At 47.2% G+C, this 25,662-nt stretch overlaps 1 protein-coding gene across 4 annotated transcripts in view; it reads left to right on the forward strand.

Annotated features, from left to right (window-relative positions):
- LOC126457732 (pleckstrin homology-like domain family B member 1) overlaps positions 1-25,662 on the forward strand; it is a 1,069,305-nt gene that overhangs the window by 637,437 nt on the left and 406,206 nt on the right. The window lies entirely within an intron of this gene.

Raw genomic sequence — 25,662 nt, forward strand, 5'->3', positions numbered from 1 at the left:
CCCTTAAAAGACTAAAGTTTATCTCGCAAAATCAGATAGGGTGCATTTTGAGAACACGTGTATGGAAACGAGAAGCTCCCAACACTGTCACACTGCGCAGCGCATCAGAATACACGCCCGCAGCTCGTGATCAGCCAGCCTTCGGCTGTGGTGAAGCGCGCACACTCTGTTTGCGTCTCTCTTGTTCCGCTGCTTGCGAGCGAGCGCGTTTGTTAACTTCCGCGTAGCAGCTTGTCTCAGAGGCTGACTTAATTGACCATCATTGCGTTTTGGCATGTGTGGCCGTGCGGTTCTAGGCGCTTCAGTCTGGAACCGCGTGACCACTACGGTCGCAGGTTCGAATCCTGCCTCGGGCATGGAAGTGTGTGATATCCTTAGGTTAGTTAGGTTTAATTAGTTCTAAGTTCTAGGCGACTGATGACCTCAGAAGTTAAGTCGCATAGTGCTCGGAGCCATTTTTGAATCATGGTGTTTTCTTACCGCCAAGCCACAATTAAATTAACTTTTCTGTTAGATCACGAACACCTGAAGGCGTGTGAAGTTGAATGTTTTATATGGGGCTCAAATGCGTCTTCCACCACAAGATGTTCTCGGAATACATTTTTTGGTCCTTAATACTACTGTGTACATAATGCTGGCGAATGACGAGTGTGCGCCGATGTCGTGGGGCGCCACGATAACGATCTCAAGTTCCGATACTCTGACGGACATATAGGGACTGTCGTGGTTGACCACGCTAGTTTTGGCCTCCGAACGTTGTGGGTTTTCGAACTTCCGTTTGAAGTGCCGTCGGGGGCTGTGGTGGCCGCTTCTAAACCTTATAGCAAAATCGTCAGTCACGTGGCTGAAACCTGGAAGACGTTCGAAACGTACCGTGTCCTCAGTGGTGCCCGTCAGATAAAAATTGAACGGCGGAAACAGATGCCTTCTTACTTGGTTATTGTCGGCTGCAGGGCTGTCATCATGTACGATGGCCAGCCACGCACCTGTTTAGGTTGTGACCAGGAAGGCCATGTCCGTTTGAAACGTCCCCTTAGAAAAATTATTGAATTACTGTGCTGGTAAACCCCTTACGTTATTTGATTTTCAAGCAGCTGAGCAAAACTGAATGTACTCAGACATTTCTCTCTTCACTTATTCTGATCATCACTAATCTGACACACAATATTTTTAGCGCAACGCATTCTGACTTTCAATAATCCCTACAAAAGAATGGCCCTGACTAACAATAACCTATACCTTTCATGAATCACTTACCTCAGAAAAATCTTCGTTACTCGAACTATAGCAATACAGCGAGCGACAATAATGCCAGCTAAATAAAAGATTCTAACTACAGAAGGTACTAACAACTGATAGGCATAGTTAGCAAATGAAAGATTTTGATAGAGAACAAACAATGTATGTATCTTAATAGTGTTCAAAAGTCATAATATATATATATCAGTTCATGACATCCAGTCTTACAAATTTACTTCTCTGATGGACACACGTCCAGATCATCCGCTCTCAAAACTCCGCCATCTCACTCCCCACATCCACCACTGCTGGCGGCTCACCTCCAACTGAGCAACGCTACGCGCTGTTCACATCCAACTGCCCAACACTACAATAGCGAATATTCCAACAATGCGAACCAGCCACAAACTGCACACAGCACAGCCAGTGATTTTCATACAGAGCGCTACGTGGGGCTACCAACATAAAAACCTAAACAGCCTACTTACACGTTCTCAGTGTCTCCTACGTAGACTGGCGCAGACGCCGATCGGAGACGTCGCTCTTCCTGCGACGCCCACTCTGTTACCTCTGTCTTTCGCGTCTGCGGGAGTGCTGCCTGCTGCGCCCCCTCTGATCAGTCAGTACCGGTGTAGGCTCCTCTCGACGACGCGATGCACGTTTCGACTTTCTCTCTCTCTTCCACACCGCTGCCGGAGGCAATACAAACGGACGGCGACCGTCAGCAGGCACAAGCTGTCTGCCCGACCCCATGGTTGTTGATCATGGAGCTGTACTTACCTCCGCCTTTCTGCCATCTGACCACATGCCGCCCACCATCCGACACGGAACATCACGTTAGGAAGCAACGGTCGCCGAGGAAACGGAAGAGACAAAGTCGTAGCCCTTCTCATGACTGCGTCCATCGGAAGTCTGCACAGGATGACTACCCTGCTACAGATAGTGCGCTGTCCTCTAACGTCCCGAAACCTGAAGATGCGACGTCCTTCCCCGCCTCCATCTCTGGTTAGACCGTCCCCCGCCTGCGTCTGAAGCAGTTGCCTGCCTTTCTGCGTCTGACGCTACCTGTGGGCGCATCTCTGATAATGTTTCATTGAACCGGCCCGGTGACACGTCGATGCTGAGGATGGGCGTTCTGGACGTGACAAACTGCCTATTGTCATCTGTCTCGGGTTCTTCGGCCGACGTTCATCTAATGATTTTTTTGACGTTTCGCCAGCACGAGTGGCTGGCATTGTCAAAGCTTCACCCTCCATTGCCGGTGGTGAACTGGAGCCGAACTCGCGGCCGCAGACTATATGTACCTGGCGCGCCAACGTCCGAGGGCTTCTCCGCGGTCATTTCCGGTGCGGTTCTCCTCTTGCTACCTGCGACGGTCGTTCGCGTCGGCGACACGGAAGTTCTGGCTGTAGAGAAGCACTATCACACGCGCCTGTTCAGAGAAGCTGTAGAAATACAAAACACGTGAACAGTTTGAACAAGAAAGAGGAAAGCCTTAAGGTAAACGGATCCTGGCTTCCCGTACTGCAGCGAACGACCGTCGCAGGTAGCAAGTATGGACAAGCCTGATAATGTCATCGACGGCGTAATGCGTCTTCTTCGTGGAGCTACGTCCCGTGTACTCGACAGTGTCCGTCTTCCTCCTCCCATCTCGGTCTGTCGATCAGTGTCAAGGCTGTCCGCTCTCCGCACTCTTGTCTGCATTTGACGTGGAACCTCTCTGAGTTGTCTCTCGGTGACCGTATATTCAGATGCACCGCTTATTCAGACGATCTTGTCATCGCTCATCGCAGCGGTGCTTAGGTCCAAGAGTCACTGGCATGGATTACCACCTACGGCGAAGCTTCTGGTAGCTGCCTTAACGTCCGCATATCGAGCGCCATGGCTATAGGTGCAGGACTTCCTGCGAACAGTGCTGCAACTTTGCGTGTAGCTGACATTCTCTGATGATCAGGACTCGATTTCGCAAGTGATCTGCGGCTGACAATTGCCCTCAACTGACAAGGTCTACTTGCCCAACTAGGAGCTGCACATAATACGTAGATGTATGTTTGGCGTTACGTATCTTCCACGTGGCACAGATACTTCCTATGCCGTCATCTATGGCCCACCGCATGCTAGTGGCATTAGGTTCGTTTGTTTGCCATGGCTTGCTGTTCAAGATAAAGTACGAGACGCTGACCCTCCCGCGGTGAAGGGGTGGTTTAGGTCTGAATCGTGTGCCCGATAGAGCGGTAGCCCATTTCATTGGCTCTCACATGACGTTGTGGCGCCGTAGTCCTATGTGCCTTACCAGCCTATTGCTGGAGGCCCTTGCACCACACTCCGCATCCATCCAGCTTTCGGAAGTCCCGCCGCCCTTCTTTTACTTCCGCCACTTTTTCCATGAACTGGGCTATGTCCGTACTGTGATACTGCCGGCGCAATTGACATCCACGAAGGCGATCTATGGTTTCCTTCAGCAGCACAGGTTGCCGTATGTTGTTGACGGGAAGCATCCCCACGTCGACTGGCAAGCCATTTGGTGAACGGTGAACGGTGTGTGCTCCTTACCTTGACACTGACGTCCTGTCTTCATGGTACCTTACTGCCAATGGGAAGCAATGATGTCGTAATGCCTTCACAGGATTCACTTCCCAGACACCCCTTTGTGTGTCGACTGTGACGTTATGGACATACGCGAGCACCGTCTGGTGTGCAGATCGGAGAAAGGTGTCTGGTTCTTGGTGCGACAGATATTGTCCCTAATTACCCGTAGGATTCCTCATCTGGTACCTATTCAACTGCTCCTCTCTCTGGACCCGAGGTACTTCCCGCAATCGAAGGCGAACTCTGTGAAGTGGATTTGTGGACACGTAGCACACTACTTGTTTGCTGATGGCGAGAAAGTACCCTTGACTTTTGGTGGTTCCTTAATGAACGCCATTGTGCAGTTGTCCGGAATCCAAAATACAGACAATTTTTCTCCAATTGCTTTGCAGTGTCCTGCTTAACCCACCCCAGAGCTGGGGTATTTCTGTCTTGAACCCTGCCTCTTCCACACTTAGAACCGATATATTCACTGGTCATCTGAGTGTTCTTCACGGAAAAACTATACATTGATAGTGTCAATTAGTTTGACGTCTTGCTGAGCATTCCTACTCGCGTGCCACCGGTTTTCTGATATTCTCGGTGCTATTAATGACAAAAATAAATAAATAAATATAAATAACTAAAAGTAAAATAAAGAAATAAACGATGTTCATTGCACCTCTACTCCACGTTGCCTACGCTTTCCTTGGTTCCTGGAGGGTGGGAACGGAGCATGGTGGTCAGGCCTCGGGTGGCGATCCCTGTCCACATTGCCCCCACCCCTCCCTTTTGGCGCCAGGAAGGTTACTTTCAAAGTGGCTAGCGTTACTGCCTCTGGGTCACAAGGTCCCGGGTTCTGTTCCTGGCCCGGCCGGGTTGGAGATTTTCTCTGCCTGCAGCTGGGTTTTTGTGTTGTCCTCAGTATTTCATCACCATTCGTGAAAGTGGCGAGAGTGGACTGTGTAAATATTGAGAATTTGTACGGGAGCTGCTAACCGTGCAGTTGAGCGCCCCGCAAACAAACCATCATCATCACATGCGGACGTGTATCACCCCGCACTACCGTACCAGCCGTCGTAGCTCAATATACCTGACGAGCAGGGAGATGGCTTCAAGTCTTACCATACCCCCGCCCCTCCTTCCCTCTTCGTGAACGGCGTCACACCTCTTAGCTTACTTTCAGTATAACCTCCTCCCCTCCCCCCCCCCCCCCCCCCCACACGCACACACACCTTGTTAACAAACACTTCCGTACGCCTTGATCGAGTGTAACGTGTCATGTTGGTTCTGCCGGAAGGATCGCCTTTCTGGTGTATTTATGCTTGTACAAATAAAGAGGTTTTGTTTACTTAGCCCATTTCCTGTGGAAAAAAAGAAGGAAAAGAGAGTAGACTGCTGGGACATCAAACCCACATCCACCTTGGAGCCACGGTCGAATCCTCGTCAGATTCTTTTTTTGTATTTTTTTAGAAGCCCGTTCCCTAGTTCTCTTTTATAAGCAGAACATCATTTCGTCACATGAGAACAGCCTGTCACATCGCAGTGGGCCCATTAAACTGCATGTATGTGTCTTCTAATGGCGCAGTGCACATCCATATATGATCTTGTCAAGTTCATTTATGGCGACTTATCGATGGATTACGCAATCGAGGAATACATCGATATTCTTTTGGTGCTGGGTGCATCCGATAACCAAGCGCGCGCGCGCACACACACACACACACACACACACACACACACACACACACACACTCACGCCTAATTCCCATAAATTCCAGGGAGGGGGGCGATGAGCTCCGACGCCATGTTCATCACATCCCATATATGTTCCATCGGGTTCAGATCTTGCGAGCTTGGGGCCAGCACCTCCACTCGCCACTGCTACATCAAATTCTGGCCATGTGATATGGTGCAATATCTTGTTGAAAAATGCCACTGACGTCGGGATACATGATCGTCATAAGGGGGTGTACGTGGTCTGCAACCAGTGTACGGTACTCCATGGCCATAATGATGCCTTACACGAGCTCCACTGGACCCATGGATGCACGTGTGAATGTTCTCCAGAGGATAATGTAAGCGCCGCCAGCTTGTCGCCGTCCTGCAGCACAGATGTCGAGGAGATATTGCCCTGGAAGACGAAGGTTACGCGCCCTCCCATCGGCATGATGAAGGTAGTTTCGGGATTCATCAGACCATGCAACGCTCTGCCATTGCGCCAACGTCCCGTGGCGATGTCTATGTGCTCATTTCAGTCGTAGTTGCTGATGTCATGGTGTTAACATGGGCACACTCGTGGGTCGTCGGCTGCGCAGGCCCGTCGTTAGGACTGTCCGGGGCACTGTGTGTTCAGACAGACTTGTACTCTAGCCAGCTTTGAAGTCTGATTTTAGTTCCGCACAGTTCGCCGTATGTCCTGTTTTACCAGCCTGCACGTCTTACGACGTCAGACATCTGTAATGATGGATGGCACCGAATCCCAAGGCGACCGGTCGAGGTTTCGCCACATGTTGAAGGCACTCACAACTGCACTACTCGAACGCCCGATAGTCGCGCAGTTTCCGAAATGTCCGTGCCGCGACTCCGGGCCATTAAATCCGTCCTCCGCCAAACTCAGAGTGCGTGCCTCTCCTATTTTATACACAGACAGCACGCTCACTGATACTACATGCAAAGTGCTTGGGTCTGACTGGCAGTCATTCCTAGCCAAGTGTGGCTGCTATCGCCTGGACGAGTTTATATCGATAGCAGGTCGGTGATTAAATGCCCTGGCTGGTCAGTGTATATAGTGCAGTTATTTTCGGTTTATGAAACGAGTACTTCTTTGAGATTGTGAAGTGAACTTTTATATAAAACGCATTCTTGCAAACGATGGTTGAGATGCGTTTAATCTGTAAGTGTGATGATGTCAGTGACGTTTGTACTTCTGGTGGGAAAGTGATTGGAATGGTAAATGTCGCTCCATGCTGCTGTCTTTTGGCAGCATATCGTAAAGCCGTGTAATTGAGTTGTAGTCACTTGGTGATAAATTAATGAATGGCTAGAAAGTTATTGAACTTCTATCATCATTAATTACATTACTAACAGGCTACATAAATCTCTTCCATTCAGGAACTTCTACATTGTAGAGTGGGCTGCACTGACTGGAGCCACTCCATAGCAGATCCACAGTATGTTTACAAGATAAGTGTGAATATGTCTGATCCAATGAAACTGATCGTGTTAAAGTCTAGAACAGTACCTGCTTTAATACATTGCTTGACTTACGTTGAAATATCTGAATAAGTGACCTATGGCTGTTGCATTGCGACACAGTTTAAGCCTCTGGGCCTCTCCAGATGTTGTGAGAGCTGAGGCTGGAGTGATCCATTTGATACTTCTCATGTTGCGAAAAGTATTCCAACCATTGTTAGCCGAGATAAATCTATATCATCGATTGACATAATCTTATACATGAAGCAGATCCTTCCGTTTGAGTAACAGTTGACAACTCCAGTTGTTGAATTTTTCTCTTGAGTACTCCATAAACTGAAAATAAGTCCGCTTTATAAAGGAGGGCTCACTGAAGTTATTTTGTCTATTCGTGTGAGACAGTTGGGCAGAAAATGTTGGAGAGGTATATTCTGTCTGTAAACAAAAAAGCGAGTAGCGCTCGTAGAAAGGAAAGTTACCTTTCCCGGAAGAAAATCTTCTCCAGCCGCGTAGAACAATGTGCAGATATTTTCGTAGATTCTGTGCATATGCGTTTCTTGCGTTAGTTTTATTGATAAATCCCATCTGCGTTCCATGTAGTGTTACAACGTTTTGTGGGAAATAAAGACCCCCTCGGCATGTCGCAAATTGTGTCGCTTTGATTCGGGTTGGGTTTGGGATGTATTTGGGGGAAGAGACCAAACTGCTAGGTCATCGGTCTCATCGGATTAGGGAAGGACGGGGAAGGAAGTCTGCCGTGCCTTTTCAAAGGAACCATCCCGGCATTTGCCTGGAGCAATTTAGGGAAATCGAGGAAAACCTAAAGCAGGATGGCCGGACGCAGGATTGAACCGTCATCCTCCCGAGTGCTAACCACTGCCCCACCTCGCTCAGTTTTGGTTCGGAAGGCGCGCTGTAGAGGGGCGGTATATCTGTGAAACACCATGTAGTTGCCCGTTGTGACGTAGTGAGGTCGATAGTGGGGAGTCACCTGCTCCATGTGACGTATGCAGACCTGCGAAGGAGAGGATTGCATGACCACAATCCGGCTATTTATCTTCCCTCGCACTCCTGTCTCACATCGTGGCGTCCTTCCACACTGTTACCCTCAGCACACAATTTATCCCTCAATACAGTTCTGCTATACTTCGACGTGGTTCACACATTTAATATTTGTTTTTAACCCACTTGTTTACAGATAAACTCTAATTTTATACCGTTAAAACAAGATTATTAATAATCTGCGAATTTTTCATCCCCTGTAACGCGAAAACTGTAAGCCCTAGAGAAAAAATGAAACGGACTTTTTTTGTAGGGAATTTAATACAGTTTTATTTTTCGCTGTGAAACATTTTCGATAGTCGCTGCGGTTTTCGTGTTCGTCAACAAAAACATAAAAACACGGCCTTTAAACGCTCCCTCCCCCTTCGCCGTCTCCCAAAGGACTTTTTTCCCCGAAACTGGCCTTATTTGGTCTTTGTTGACTGGGCTACATATGGACCAGGATCTCAGGTGTTTTTTTAATTATTTATGGTTTACGTAACGAAATGTGCACTTTTCTAGTGAAGGAGGGAAGTAATACGTTCCCGAAGGCCGGCCGCGGTGGTCTCGCGGTTCTAGGCGCTCAGTCCGGAACCGCGGGACTACTACGGTCGCAGGTTCGAATCCTGCCTCGGGCATGGATGTGTGTGATGTCCTTAGGTTAGTTAGGTTTTAAGTAGTTCTAAGTTCTAGGGGACTGATGACCACAGATGTTAAGTCCCATAGTGCTCAGAGTCATTTTTTGAACGTTCCTGAAATTCTGCCCGAACAAACATAAAAAGCCGTCACCATTTGATTAAAGGAAAAATAAAAGTGTGTAAAACAACATGCGTTTTAAATCGGAGACAGAGTTTAGACGCCTGCACGATGTTCACAGAGTATAAATGGAACTGTTAAACATCATGATAAAGCAGTTAATAGATTAATCACATATGAAGATAGTCAGTTGCCTACACCATTCATGTGAACATTATAATTATTTAACGGGCTTAGCACAATAAATTATTATTGCGTTAACATTTATGGTGGTAACGTACTTCCGTTTGGCAATAGGCCAACTATTAAAGAAATTCGCGTAGTGTTTAGGACTACACAAATGTGTGTCGAAAGCAGTGGGTAACACATACGAATGGCTCTAAGCACTATGGGACTTAACATCTGAGGTCATCAGTCCCCTAGACTTAGAACTAATTAAGCCGAACTAGCCTAAGGACAGCACACACATCCATGTCCGAGGCAAAATTCGAACCTGCGACTGTAGCAGCAGCGCGGTTCCAGACTGAAGCGCCTAGAACCGCTCGGCCACAGCGGCCGGCTAACACATACGAATTGGATTTCTTAGTTCTTCACTTAAAAATAAGTAGAAAATCTTTCACCATAGGTTCGTAATAAAGGCATAATTTCTGAGTTAAAAATATCGGTTATTGGAAACCAACGTGATGCCAAGTGGATGTACAAGGTCAGATTTACTCGGATGGAAAATTATGTGCAGTCCGCAGAGGAACTTTCTTCTTCGTGCAACCATCTCAAAGACGCCCGAAAGTGAGATAAACTCCAAAAGACCTCATTCAGATGACGGAACGGGGATTCGAAATTCGCTCCTCCCACATGAGTCTAGTGGCTTCACACCTGTGCAGCCTCGCTCGATGAGTGGGACGTCGACGGCAGCAAAGGCGTGGAACAATGCTCAAATGGAACAGTGCTGGCTTGTTGTGGATTCATTGCTGTTATTTGTTCACTGGACAAAAAAAATGAGTTTTTAATTGGCTGCGTATTTAATAGGCTGAGATAGTGATCTGGTGATCTGCAATGCATAATCCTTTCTAAAGATTAAGCTGCTCACCAGTTATAAATCCATCTAGACTTTCTTTGGGGTGCGAGATTTCGTTAAGGGCAATTTGTCCAGTTCATGTTGTACGAGCTTACTACTACAAAGATGCTGTAGAGGCGGTGACGGAAGAGATGTTGGAAGAGACAGGGAGAGAAACTGATTATTGCCTAGACGTTCTCTGGCAACATACGGAAACCATTTGGAAGCGTACACATAAAAAAGCTCAGAGTTAAGCAACATTTGCAATAAACCGCGCAGTTGTATATAGCATAGTTCCTTACACAAATTTGTTTGTATTCAGTTAAGATCACCCTATATATCACAGTGCTTTGGTGTGAAACCGACACTTGCACTAGGCAACAATGGTAAACTTGATGAACATTGTAACACGACGCAATACGAGTATTAACAAAGTAGCATTCATCACACTTATGTAGTTACATTTTACGTAACGAAAGCTGGGCGGACGTGTGTCGGTCTACAGACTCAAAAGTTTGGTGTTTGACCCCGGTCGATTCTAGAGTTGTTTCTTGTATTTAGCGCTACGTGCACCTTTGGTTCAAATGGCTCTGAGCACTATGGGACTTAACATCTATGGTCATCAGTCCCCTAGAACTTAGAACTACTTAAACCTAACTAACCTAAGGACAGCACACAACACCCAGTCACGTGCACCTTTGTAGATGGTTGATGTACTAGCGGACGCCAGATTGCATCGTGGCTTTAATTTCCCCCTTAACTGGCTGGGTGTATAAGTTTACGTGTCAGAGGACGATCATAGAATAGTTCCCCCAATGGAATAATCACCTCGAAACAAAAATGCTTTTTAGACTAACCAAAGAACCGATGCCAACTTCACCCCTTTTTTTTTATTGTATTTCCAATTCGCAGTTGGTGGTTTGACTTCAGTCCCTGTAGTATGACGGAAGCAAATTAAAATAATCATCTGAAAAAAAATTGTGAGTTAGTTGATTTCAAAAAGTTCAAGACAGCGCATGTATGTTGACCGAAGTGTACTCCTGGCGCAATTCTTTCGTAAACTTAGTCGATGCGACAAGGTGGCAGGGACGGTGGAATCTGAAGAGGATGTTTGTTTGCTGGCATTTGCGAACACATGCTACATCCGTATTCTCAAAAGGTGCACCACAATGTATACTTCCCGCAATAAGTGCTATTCCCAGCCATCAAAATCAAGGGGATAGATATACACTGAATTCGGAATTGGAATCCAGCACCAATGATGCCTCGGTCTCGACTCTTGCTGTCTCTGGTTTTGTACGTTCTGAGCAATATGAAAAAAAAAAACACTCTAGTGAGGAGCGCAAAGGGTTCATAGTAGACGTAATGATGATCTTGTCCGCAACATCTTGGAGAGATAATCGAAATGAACCTAAAATTTTCCAGGCAGGAAAATGTTTCTCGGTGCTTCATTAGCATGTGTGTGTTTGCGCTTTCAGCGAAAAACATTAAATCCTTACTGTAAAATGCGTAAGTGGCTTTCTACTTTGTTTTTCTACTGGAAGACTTAGGAATCCGACTCATTTATTTGAAAAAAACCTAAAATAGAATGGTTGTTTTAATAGGGGACCTCTCCTTTCTTGGCGATTCTGGTCACTGTATGAAATTTGATGTTAAACTGCATTTCCCCCCCCCCCCCCCCCAAATTGGTTGATCAGTTCAGCTTTCTACAATCAACTTGACTGAACTCGTATCCCCTACTTGTGGCAGAGATAATTAAGGCGCTATAGTGCGATGATGGTGATGGTGATGGTGGTGGTGGTGGTGGTGGTGGTGGTGGTGGTGATGATGATGATGATGATGATGATGATGATGCAATCTGGGGTAGTCGATTGGATTTCAGATGATTGAATTAATTTTCAGCCTCAGATTTTACCATCAGGAGGTGGCGTCGTCTGATGATCAGACAGCACACCAAGACTGGAGACTTTCTCAACGACTTCAAAAACAAGCTGGTGAACTACGTTTTGGGTTTCTCCACGAATATCATTTATGATCTTGTACCCGACGAAAGGATAGTTAAAAATGCAGCCTCGTCCTCTGCACACAACGTGAAGTAGTTGATGGTAAGGAACGAGTAGCATACAGCTGTTCGCAGACTGTACGTGGGACTAAGTAAACATTTAACTCTCCAGTTACGATAAATATGTCAATGGCTCTGAGCACTATGGGACTCAACTGCTGTGGTCATCAGTCCCCTAGAACTTAGAACTACTTAAACCTAACTAACCTAAGGACATCACACATACCCATGCCCGAGGCAGGATTCGAACCTGTAGCAGCGCGGCTCCGGACTGGAGCGCCTAGAACCGCACGGCCACCGCGGACGGCATAAATATATCAGTGGCTCATATATGGTAACTAAAAACGCATTATATTTTACCTACTTTATCTTTCCTTAATAATTTCCTGTTAGGTCTCGAGTCTGCCGAGTTCGTTAAAGCCTCTTTACGTCAACACAATTTCTTGAGGGTAAACTGCAATGCTGTACATCTACACTTCGCAAGCCACCTCACGGTGTGTGTGTGTGTGTGTGTGTGTGTGTGTGTGTGTGTGTGTGTGTGTGTAGGGGGGGGGGGGGAGTGGGAAAGAGAAAGGGGCGGTCGCGGGCGCTACTTTCACTGCATCTACTTTGCGTGTTAGAAGCCACTTAACAAACAAATATCGTGCGTCCGATATCAGAGGACACTGGCAAAGTTTGTATGGCCCAGTATCACTAGCGCCGTCTTGGGAGATCTAATATTTAAGATGTGAAAACGCAAGTCTGAAGTTCCAAGCCGGAAGAGATTAAACCTAGAGATAATCTCGTTCGTGTTTCGTTGTAACTTTAAAACTGGTCAAGCTATTTTCTACGTAAGTACCAAGCCATCTTTGAGTCATATAAATGCTAATTTATAAGTAGAAAAAGTTAAGCAGTGGAGTAAAAAACCTAATTATGTGTCACAGAAATTTTTGTATGTGATGTGAGAAGTTACCAACATTGTTGCGATCAAGATACACATTTAAATTTTTGTTCTTTTATGAAAACGATTATCATCAACCTTAACGGGTTATACAAACAAAAAAACACCGTCGGAACAGGCCTTGATGGCCCAAAGGTACCGACCAGCCACCGTGTCATGCTCAACCTTTAGGCTTCATCGGATGTGGATACAGGGAGACACGTGATGAAACACGTCGCTCTTCCGGCCGTTCTGTTTTCATTACCGGTGTCGCTACTTTTCAGTGAAATAGCTCCTCCATTGATCTCACAAGGGCTGAGTGCACCGCTTTTGCCAACAGCACTCGGCAGACCCGAGAAGCGACCCATCCAAGCATAAGACAAGCTCGGCAATGGTTAACTTCGGTGATCTGAGGGGAGCCGATGTTACCGCTATGGTAAGGCCGTTGGCTTAAAGAGTTATAAAAAACTGAAAATATTAGGCTGCCTTTGTCTCTTATGGACTTTGTATGTTATATTACATTACTCGAATAAGGAATTACGAACGGTTGTTTTGGGTATGAGATGACTGAATTCTTTCCAACAAACTGTAACCGATATCGCATTTAGTGCTAGAGAGAGAGAGAGAGAGAGAGAGAGAGAGAGAGAGAGAGAGAGAGAAACCCACTCGCTTGGTTTTATTCTCGTTTGGGAGTTCCTGCGGTTCACATCAAGATCCCTGTCGATAGGCCAACGTGTTTGTGCACGAAATCCATTACGCTCCCAATGTAGATGAATTTGGGCGCAAACTGCTTCACATGACTGCGACGATCTTCACGGATAAACCCTTCGACACAACATAACATACACTATCGTCTGAGGTGTACCTGCCCGGCTGACCTCAACTTCGCTTGGACGCATGTGTGCTTGCCCTTATCAAATTCCTGACACCAAAACCTTGTTCGTTTCTGTGACGTTAGATTCTCTCTGTAAATTTCCATTTGTTTGCAATGAATTGCAACTGTAAACTTATTCCTTAAATAAGAAACTTTTATTGCAGTATGTATTTCAATAGCCGACCCTGTATCCGCCTCCATCTTGGAACATTATTTTTAAGTTAAACGGCTACCTCTGTCTACCACCACCCCTTTCCTCGCTCCCAATTGAAATCTTTGTTCGTCTCTGTGTATGGCAAAAAATTTGCACATCATCATCATTTGTGACATTGGGTAGATTGGACTGTGTCAAAAATGTGACTGTGTAAAAATTGGGTTTGTACAGGCGCTGATGACCGCGCAGTTGAGCGCCCCACATACCAAACATCATCGTCATCATCAAAATCTGCACAGGGCATTTATGCCTTGTGACAGTGCTGATTATCTTACCTATTGAACCACCTTCGAAGTTTCACTGGTGGCACTCAATTACCTGACCGCTGGATATTCGTGAACTCAACGTAACTGCACATGCTGCCCTGCCGCACCGTCTTCTTGACATTACTGGACCTACTAGAATGTTATTCGTGGGGCCGAGTGTCTAGACTTAACTTGAGCAGTGTTACGGGTCTTCGTGCCAGACACTGAGGAGACTTCCAACTGATTACAGCGATTACAAATGGCTATAACTAATTAATGCATATCGATAAGATTTACAGAGAACACATAAGAAAATTCATAAATATTTTGAATATTTTACAGGTGTTTCATATGACTCCACTTGGTCTCACAGACAAAATCCAGATATAATACATTTCACGCAATACCTTCGGAAGCTTATGTGGAGCCCCACCAATGCGAGCGCATTAGGAATGCGCATTATGAGTCATGGAACTATTTTCGAAGAAGGAGGCACATAATCAAATGAAAGCACATAATCTAATAAAAAGAAATAGCCGTGGCTGCCAAGCCCGGAGATGCAGGTCGCCAAGAGCAGACTGCAGTGTCGCCATGTCCGATACGACAGACGCAACGTTTTGGAAGATATTTGTTTAAAAATTTGCGAACCTCTATACTCTAAACATTCGGGCGTTCCATCTTTCTAAAGATACAGTCCGTATCACGCTGTGGCGTCAGTCATTCATCATGTGTATCGAGATAAGTGTATGTTGAAACAGCTCAAAGAAGAAAAATTTACCTTGCAATTTTTGTGCTGATATCCCACAGAAAATATTACATTAGGGTAGGTCATCCTGGTGTTCAGTTACACAGTAAACATTTCTTGTGCCACATATTTGAATATTGTGCCTGTTAATCTTGTCAGTTATGTGGAAGATTGTTGCAGCGCTAAAAATGAGGCTTGAAACACATGTTTCTTCCTATATGGCTTGCCCTAGCATAGTTCGATCGTTTGAAGTAGTCTTCCCGCTTCATTTCCTGTAAAATTTGAATCACCTGTGGTCTAATTTTCAGCTCCGTTTTGAGAACACGCCGAACAGTCGTTTGTGGCATTTATAGCTCCCTACTGGCTTCGTACGTAAATTTCTGTGGATTATTTTAAAGCGAAAGACGAACACCTTCAACATTTTGTGTTTGTACACATGTTCGGCCGGTACTTACCCTTTGCACAAGCATCCCGTTTCTGCAAACTGCCTGTGCCATCTGTGAATGTTGCTGGTATTTGGTGTAGCTTGGTTGTACCGTTGATCTTGTCTCTACTGTGATCACAGAATAACAATCCTTGCATTCTAACACGCAGAATACCTTCCAGACGGGATCTGTCATTTCCACTTGCGACAAGTAACTATTCTCTTAGCATAACATAGACTTCCCCAGGACGATTCACACTCACGGTTACGAAGCCAAGGCAACCATTACAATCAGAGTCCGCAGCTCGTAGTCTCGCGGTCGCGTTCTCGCTTCCCGAGCACGGGGTCCCGGGTTCGATTCCGGGCGTGGTAAGGAATTTTCACCTGCCTCTTCATCATTCATGAAAGTGGCGAGATTGGACTGAGCAAAGGTTGGGAATTTGTACGGGCGCTGATAACCGCGCAGTTGAGCGCCCCACAAACCAATCATCATCATCATCATCATCATCATTACAATCAGATCGAAGAATTTTTAACATTGTGCAGCCCTGTCAGCAACTGTGATAATTGAACATGTAACACGTCAGCTACAGTTGCAGATAGAAACCAATCTTTACTCAGGTTTCAGCCAAAATAATTTGGCCTTCTACAAAAGGCAGTGACACTAGACTAGTGCATGCCAAAGTTTGGCCATGTCAAGTATAAAACTGTAGAACCGTAGTAACCAGTCATAACTACATTACTGGGACAGAAGAGAAGCAGCAGGCTCCACTGCGTGGACGAGGTCGGTAGGCCGCGCAGTGGGGCCTCCTGGTGGGAGGTGAGGAGAAGCGCTGGCAAAAGGGGCTGAGACAGTATTTGTAATAACTTCAGCTATAAGAGGTAGCAATGCCACAAAGATTCTAATGCTAAAGAATGTCATATTACAATCTGTTGTCTGTCACAAAAAGCAAACTACAAAAATATGTTTGTTTCACCACAGTGACTACAATTTCAACAAAAATATTACGAAAATTTGTTGATGCTTTAACTGCAAGTATAGACTGCTTGCTGCTCCGTGACCTGCGAAGTGTGAAGAAACGAATATAAGTACATTATAAAGAATGTAAGATTCATGAGCGTATAACGTTGTAATACAAAAATTGTGCAAAAACTTTGTTGCTCTCATCTAAATGCACAAAGTACAGGAAAAGCTACACAAAGCATCTCTGTTTGACCATGAGTGTATTTGAAAGCCTTTTGTCTTGTTTTTTACTTAAGAGTAGTAGTCATTTGGTCTGCTGATATCCTGTCGTTCGGTTCATAACTTGCTATGGATTGGAGCAAGCGAACTTCTCTATCTTTATAATTTCTTTTTTCTGTTCAAGTAACCAGGCAATTCCCGCTAATAATCCGATATAGTATTGTGGATTAGTGCCTCCTAAAATGAAACTGCAACTTAAACTTGCATTTTTACTAAAGAATATGTTCAGATTAAGTTAAAATTCTACTAATTGTACTTGTCTGTAACCGTCACACCTGTCCCAGTATATTGAATTGGCAAGTTCCGGCAGAAACGGTTCCAGTACGACAAGAAATCCGACGCTACTACTGTCACGCCGATAGGTGACTTTCTATGGGGGCTAATAAACTACTTACGTGCGAGAGGGGAAGGAAAGAACTGTGCGGAAAAATCCAGCCAAATTTACAACTTATACATCGCCGCGCAGCCGGCCGCAGTGGCCGAGCGGTTAAAGGCGCTGCAGTCTGGCACCGCACGACCGCTACGGTCCCAGGTTCGAATCCTGCCTCGGGCATGGATGTATGTGATGTCCTTAGGTTAGTTAGGTTTAAGTAGTTCTAAGTTCTAGGGGACTTATGACCACAGCAGTTAAGTCCCATAGTGCTCAGAGCCATTTTGAACATCGCCGCGCATGTGCCGACTTCCGCCATCATTGTGTTTCCGTAACGATCGGAATTTTACCCTTTATTGTTACATTCTCAGTAACAGTTACGAATGTATCGCTATGAATTAAATATTCTAAAAAGTAGGTTTCACATTTTCATCGCAGAGTAAGTAACTTGTTTTGAATGCTGCACTGCACTTCAGACACAGATACGTGACACAATTTTTCATCAGTCGCTAAGGGTCTGTATACAACGGCTGCAACGTTCTACCAGCCGTCCATCCAGTTCCTCAAACGATAGAAACCCGCTCATTAGTAACGGAGCCATTCGGAAACGGCTGTATTAATGTCTTCGTCGGCGGAAAATCTCAAGAACAATGCCTTTGTGTAATTTATACACCATCTTTTTCCTTGCGGCCGTAAACGGAGCCCAGTGTGAACACCATTTCCGATACTGCACACAATCTTGGATGACAGAATGAACACTGCCTGTTGATGTGCGACTGCTGCGAGTCAATGACGATGGTCTTCCTTCCTGATCAGCATCACCACTTTTATGCGGCATTATTTAACTTGTTGGATCATTTCGCTGCTCCTAGACGCAACATCTATACAGGGTGTTACAAAAAGGTACGGCCAAACTTTCAGGAAACATTCCTCACACACACACAGAAAGAAAATACGTTATGTGGACATGTGTCCGGAAACGCTTTTTTTCCATGTTAGAGCTCATTTTATTACTTCTCTTCAAATCACATTAATCATGGAATGGAAACACACAGCAACAGAACGTACCAGCGTGACTTCAAACACTATGTTACAGGAAATGTTCAAAATTTCCTCCGTTAGCGAGGATACATGCTACCACCCTCCGTCGCATGGAATCCCAGATGCGCTGATGCAGCCCTGGAGAATGGCTTATTGTATCACAGTCGTCCACAATGCGTCTACATTTGGTACCGGAGTTGCGTAGACAAGAGCTTTCAAATGCACCCATAAATGAAAGTCAAGAGGGTTGAGGTCAGGAGAGCGTGGAGGGCATGGAATTGGTCCGCCTCTACCAATCCATCGGTCACCGAATCTGTTGTTGAGGAGCGTACGGACACTTCGAGTGAAATGTGCCGGAGCTCCATCGTGCATGAACCACATGTTGTGTCGTACTTGTAAAGGCACATGTTCTAGCAGCACAGGTAGAGTATTCCCCCCCCAGGGGATCCACAACTCTTTTGTGGATACGTGCGTAGCGAGCACAGGGCCCCGAGCTAATGTGGCCTTCCTTCCTTTCCGGGCTGCATACCTTCCCTTTCCGCATCCTTCCCCATCCCCTGTCTTCACCCCCCCCCTCACCTCTGGCTCTTTCCTTCACTTTCTCCCCCTCTGGGAGTATGGTTTGCGCCTACGTCCGGAGACGGACGCTTGTAAATGTACCGCATTCTTCTTCTTCCTTGCTTGTATGTCTTCTTCCTTCCTTTGTCCTTCTCTTTTCCTTACCTCTTCTCTTTACCCTTTTCTCCGCTGCGGCGTTTGAGACCCCCTCTTCTTTCCTTTCCCTTTCTCTTTCTTCCTCCCTGTGCGTGTCTGAAGGCCGACCCACGCACTTCCATGCGTAGCCGGTGACGGGGTAACGCGTAATTCCCCGCCCCGGGTAGACAGGTAGGACACGTACGTACCCCCTGGTAAAGGCCAGGCCCAGGGAGGGGTGATTACCCGAGCTGATACCTTCCGAAAGTGCCGATTGGTCCCTCCGTCCGTTTGTCGGAAGGTGTGACCTGAGGTGTGAACAATCACCTAAGGCGGGAGTGCCCTCGGTGAGGGCCCCCACAAGGGAGGAGCGCGCCATCGGAGACGCCGGTAATCATGGGGGATTCTTCCGCAATGGTTTCCTCACCTTCCACTATGTCTGCTCACAAACGTAAGTTCACTGAGTCTCAGCCACAGACGGTTCTTCCATCGTTGCCACAGTTCCTTGTTGTTTCTCGGTCTGACGAAGGTCACGACTTTTCCACGGTCAACCCTTTCATTATTCAGAAAGGTGTCGACGCAATTGCGGGTCCTTTAAGTCTTGTTCCAGATTACGGAATGGTACCCTGTTGTTAGAAACACACAGTGCCCTCCAGGCTCAAAAATTGCTGCGTACTTCTCTGCTCCACACCTTCCCTGTCCGGGTGGAACCGCACCGTACCTTAAATTCCTCGCGTGGAGTCGTTTATACACGCTCCCTCGATGGATTGTCTGACGAAGAAATTCAGCACTACCTGTCTGACCAGGGCGTCACCGCTGTTCATCGGGTTATGAAAAGGGTTGACTCGAACATCATTCCAACCCGCACTGTCTTCTTGACATTTGACAAAGTTCAACTCCCATCAAAAATCAAAGCAGGCTATGAGATAATTTCCATTCGCCCTTATGTCCCAAACCCTACGCGTTGCTATCGATGTCAGCGGTTCAATCACACCAGCCAGTCCTGTTCCAATCCGGCCAAATGTGTTACGTGTGGCAAGGATGCCCATGAGGGTGCTTGTCCACCTCCATCCCCTCACTGCATCAACTGTATGGGTGACCACGCTGCTTCCTCTCGAGATTGCCCCGTTTTTAAGGATGAGAAGCTCATCCAGGAAATAAGAGTGAAGGAAAAGGTGTCGACCTTTGCTGCTCGAAAGTTACTCGCCAGTCGACAGCCCACCGTGCCTCAGAAAGGAAAATACAGCACTGTCCTTGCTTCTCCTCGGCCAACAAAGGAGGCGGCCACGCAGACTTGCGACCTCACATTTAGTACCACGGTCGTCAGATCGGCCAGCGCAAAGATCGCCCGTTCAACCTCACCACTTTCGCCTGCCCACTCTATGGCTCACCCTTCGTCGGGTTCTGCTAAATCTCGAGCCCAGAAGTCAGACGCCAAGTCTTCGAAAAAAGAGCATTCTCGTGAAGAGTTTTTACGTACTGCAACTTCACAACCATCGGTTCCTCCTTCATCTAAACATCATACCTCCAAGAAGGCTACGAAGAAACACAGTTCCTCTCCTTCTCCGCCAAGGCGTGTCCCAACTACAGCACCATCTGGCGGAAATCGCCCTCGGCCATCTTCCGTGTCGCCGAGGCGCACTGCTGGTGGCCGGTCAACTGGCCGATCGTTGGAGGCAGGAGCTGCTCCTGACCAACCTATGGATCAGGATCTTCTGCCTTCGACTGAATGCCATTCCATGCTGTCGGTCGCAAGCTCTGAGCAGTCGTTGAGTTGACAGCACCCTTGGTCACGTTTCTCCATTTTCTGTTCACCCTATGTCCATTATCCACTGGAATATCCGCGGCATTCGCGCCAATCGGGATGAATTGTCGATCCTCTTACGATCCTACTCGCCGGTCATCTTCTGTCTTCAGGAAACAAAGCTGCATCCCCATGACCGCTTTGTTCTCCCTCATTTTCAGTCTGTCCGATATGACCTCCCCTCTGTTGAAGGCACTCCCGCCCATGGAGGACTCATGATTCTGCTCCATGATACTCTCCATTATCACCCAATCCCCTTAAACAGTTCCTTCCAAGCTGTCGCCGTCCGTCTTTCCCTTTCTGGATACACGTTCTCTCTTTGTACGGTATACATTCCATCGTCTACACCAATGGCACGAGCTGATCTCCTTCATCTTCTTGATCAGCTTCCACCCCCCTATTTGCTGGTTGGGGACTTCAATGCCCACCACCCGCTTTGGGGATCTCCACATCCTTGTCCACGTGGCTCACTATTGCTAGACGTCTTCCACCAAGCGGATCTAGTCTGCCTCAACACTGGGGTCCCCACATTTTTGTCTGCCTCCACGGCAAATTTATCTCATTTGGACCTTGCGGTCGGTACTGTTCCGCTAGCCCGGCGCTTCGAATGGTTCGCCCTTGATGATACACACTCGAGTGACCACTTTCCATGTGTCCTTAAACTGCAGCCTCAACTGCCATATACGCGCTCGCGACGCTGGAAGTTTGCCCAAGCCGATTGGACACTTTTTTCGTCTCTAGCGACATTCGATGACCGTCGCTTTCCCAGCGTCGACGATGAGGTCACACATTTTACCGACGTTATTCTCACAGCTGCGGAACGTTCAATACCACGCACCTCCGAATTGCCCCGGCGCCCCCCAGTTCCTTGGTGGAACGAGGCATGCCGTGACGCAATACGTGAGCGGCGACGTGCTCTTCGCATTTTCCGTCACCATCCTACTTTAGCCAACTGTATCCGATATAAGCAGCTCCGTGCGCGATGCCGTCGCGTCATCCGCGATAGCAAGAAGGCAAGCTGGCAATTCTTTATTAGCTCATTTAACACCTTCACTCCCTCCTCGGAAGTTTGGAGTCGGCTTCGACGGTTCTCAGGCGCGCCTAGTTTCTCCCCGGTCTCTGGGCTCACTGTCGCGCATGATACCTTAGTGGACCCCGTCGCAATTTCTAACTCATTGGGTCAGCACTTTGCTGAGATTTCGAGCTCTTCAAATTACCCGCCAGCGTTTCTCCCGAAGAAACGTGCAGCGGAAGTGCGACATCTTGCTTTCTCCTCTCAAAATCGCGAAAGCTACAATACTGTTTTCTCCATGCGCGAACTCCAACATGCACTCTCTTCTTCTCGCTCCTCCGCCCCAGGACCGGATGGTATCCATGTCCAAATGTTGCTGCATTTATCAACCCATAGCCTGCGTTGCCTCCTTCGCCTTTATAATCGAATTTGGACCGACAGTACCTTTCCCAGGCGATGGCGGGAAGCTATTGTCGTTCCCGTTCCGAAACCTGGAAAGGACAAACATCTCCCCTCTAGCTATCGCCCCATTTCTCTCACGAGTAGTGTCTGTAAGGTTTTGGAGCGTATGGTGAATTACCGTTTAGCTTGGTGGCTGGAATCCCGCAGTCTTTTAACACCAGCCCAATGCGGATTCCGACAACATCGTTCTGCCGTTGACCATCTTGTTGCTCTCTCCACTTACATCATGAACAATTTCCTCCGGAAACGCCAAACGGTAGCAATATTTTTTGATCTGGAGAGAGCATACGATACCTGTTGGAGGACAGGCATCCTCCGCACACTGTTCTCTTGGGGCTTTCGAGGCCGGCTGCCCCTTTTTCTTCGCGAATTTATGGCAGAGCGCACATTTAGGGTGCGGGTGAACACTACTCTATCCCGTACTTTCTCCCAAGAAAACGGGGTACCCCAGGGCTCCGTGATGAGTGTTGTACTGTTTGCCATCGCCATTAATCCCATTATGGATTGTCTCCTTCCTGATGTCTCGGGCTCCCTCTTTGTGGACGATTTTGCGATCTACTACAGCTCTCAACGGACCAGCCTTCTTGAAAGACGTCTTCAAGGATGTCTCGATCGCCTCCACTCGTGGAGCATCGAAACCGGCTTCCGTTTCTCACCCAGTAAGACCGTTTGTGTTAATTTTTGGCGACGTAAGGAGTTTCTTCCGCCCTCCTTACATCTAGGTCCTGTCAACCTTCCGTTTTCCGACGTCGCTAAATTCTTGGGTCTTATGTTTGACAGAAAACTGTGCTGGTCCTCCCACGTTTCCTATCTTTCGGCTCGCTGTCTGCGTTCCCTTAACACCCTCCGTGTCCTGAATGGCACCTCTTGGGGAGCGGACCGAGTGGTCCTTCTCCGCCTCTATCGCGCCTTCGTGCGCTCGAAATTGGATTATGGAAGCATAGTCTACTCCTCTGCTCGGCCGTCTATTCTTCGGCGTCTCGACTCTATCCACCACCGTGGATTACGTTTAGTGTCTGGAGCTTTTTACACCAGCCCTGTGGAAAGCCTTTATGCTGAGACTGCTGAACCTCCGCTATCCAATCGGCGGGCAGTCCTTCTGAGTCGTTATGCTAGCCATTTGTCTTCCATGCCTGCTAATCCAGCCCATGACCTTTTTTTCGACGCCTCCCTTGATGTCGGGTATGCAGGCCGCTCCTCCTCCCTACTACCCCCGGGAGTCCGCTTCCGTCAACTGCTCCATTCTCTCTCCTTCCGCTTTCCTAATACCTTCTTGACAACTTGGGGTACAGCACCGCCTTGGCTCCGTCCCCGGATCGACTTGCTCAGAGACCTATGTCAATTTCCCAAGGATGGTACCCCTACACTTGTTTACCGTCGGGCATTTGCTGCTCTATGTGCACAAATGACGGAAGCCACATTTATTTACACCGATGGCTCGAAAACGTCGTTAGGTGTAGGGAGTGCCTATATTGTTGGCGACACCCCAAATCACTTTCGGCTTCCCGACCAGTGTTCGGTTTATACTGCGGAGCTTTACGCTATTCTCCAGGCTGTCCACTACATCCGCCGCCATCAGCGGATACAGTACGTAATCTGCTCAGATTCTCTCAGCTCTCTCCTAAGTCTCCAAGCTCTTTACACTGTGCACCCTCTGGTCCACCGGATTCAGGACTGTCTGCGCTTGCTCCACCTGGGGGGCGTCTCAGTGGCGTTCCTCTGGCTCCCAGGACACGCTGGTATCTGTGGAAATGAGGCGGCCGATATAGCGGCCAAGGCTGCAGTCTCTCTTCCTCGGCCAGCTATTCAGTCTCTTCCGTTTACCGATCTACGGAGCGGTTTATGTCGCCAAGTTGCTCATTTATGGCATGCGCATTGGTCAACACTTCCCCATAATAAATTGCGGGAAGTGAAAGCCCTTCCTTGCGCATGGACCTCTTCCTCCCGATCGCGTCGTCGGGAGGAGGTAATTTTAGCCAGACTCCGGATAGGGCACTGTCTTTTTAGTGATCGACATCTTTTAAGCGGTGATCCTCCCCCACTCTGTCCCCACTGCTCTCAGCCGTGGACGGTCAGACACCTTTTAATTGAATGCCCCTATTTTAATCCGTTACGCTCCCGTCTACAGCTATCGCCTGATCTATCGTCGATTTTAGCAGATGACACGCGCTCAGCTGACCGCGTTCTACAGTTTATTAGTGACAGTGAAATGACGTCAGTCATTTGAAGCTTTTTTTTGGGGGACAACCAACCCCTTTCTATAGTGGATTTTTAAGCATTCCTTCTGCCTTTAGTTTCTCAAATTTTATGACTTTGTTCCCATTGCTGCTGATTTTAAATTTCGTTTTTTTCCTGTTTTCTACGTCACGGGCTGGGCGCTAATGACCATAGAAGTTTTGCGCCCTAAAACCACAAACAAAAAAAAAAAAAAAAAAAAAAAAAGGTAGAGTATTCCGTATGAAATCATGATAACGTGCTCCATTGATCGTAGGTGGAAGAACATATTGACGAAACTAAAATGAGCTCTAGCATGGAAATTAAGCGTTTCCGGACACATGTCCACATAACATCTTTTTTGTATTTGTGTGTGAGGAATGTCTCCTGAAAGTTTGGCCGTACCTTTTTGTAACACCCTGTATACAGCTAGAATTCAACGGTGAATGTGTGTGCTATTTAGACGTTTTGCGCACAAGAACCTCACTTCACGCGTACTTCAACTCTGGAGTAAGTTTCCAGTTGTCGCGTCATTTCACTCGCATACTGTGATGGACCTGTTGTCCATACTGCAGCTGCCTGTCTATGCTGGAAACCCCCGAACTCGTTATTGCGCAATGGTCTTAGCGTTATACGTACAGTGTAACTAATTTCTGTAGTCCCTAGGCGGTTGTATTCGCTATAATCATTTGAATTGGCTCGCACGACGAGGAGAGAAAGGCATTTTGTGCATTTCATTGACTGCTACGTAGAGGGAGAATGAGTGGATGGTAAGGGGCAGATAGTGGCTTCCGCAGATGCGTCCGGACTGCCTCCATGGCTCCGGTCAGTGACCGGGTCGCATTAGGCAGCGGCGTGGCTCGAGCAATAGCAGCCACACGTGTGTCAGGCAAGCACGTGTCGCGGCGTTCACAAACTGGCATCGCCGGATACTGCTCGCTGCAGGCAGTCTACTCTATCTGAACTTGCGGCAGTCTCACCGTTACATAGATCTATAAGGAGCTGTCAACGAAGACTGTTTACTATAGCAGAAGTAATCGCTCTGATAATACACTTACCCACTGGGAGACAAGACGTCTTGTCTCATAGTGGAATAAATGTACGAGGGCTTGCTGAAAAGTAGTGTCTGCGAATTTGAAAACTCCTGAAAACTTTGTTTTATTTGAAAACTTTATTAACATTCTGCATCTTCATTCATCGTGTCTACCACCAGAGGGCTCCAAATTACAACGTGTCACACGGAGGTCGTAACTGTAGTCGTGCGTGAGAAACAGCAAGCTATGTTGGAGATGCAAATTGGAAGACTTCGTCCCCGAAGCACCCTTTCCTTCGACATGAAAATGTCAGACCACACAAAAGCGCTGAGACATCGGCAACAATTAGTCTCCCTGAGTTCACTGCATCGATCATCCTCCATACAGTCCCGACTTCGTTTCATCCAATTTGCATCTGTTTACAAACCTTAAAGAACGCCTTAGAAGTCTTCA

This window comes from Schistocerca serialis, chromosome 2, assembly GCF_023864345.2.
Source record: "Schistocerca serialis cubense isolate TAMUIC-IGC-003099 chromosome 2, iqSchSeri2.2, whole genome shotgun sequence".
In the NCBI taxonomy this organism is placed as follows: Eukaryota; Metazoa; Arthropoda; class Insecta; order Orthoptera; family Acrididae; genus Schistocerca; species Schistocerca serialis.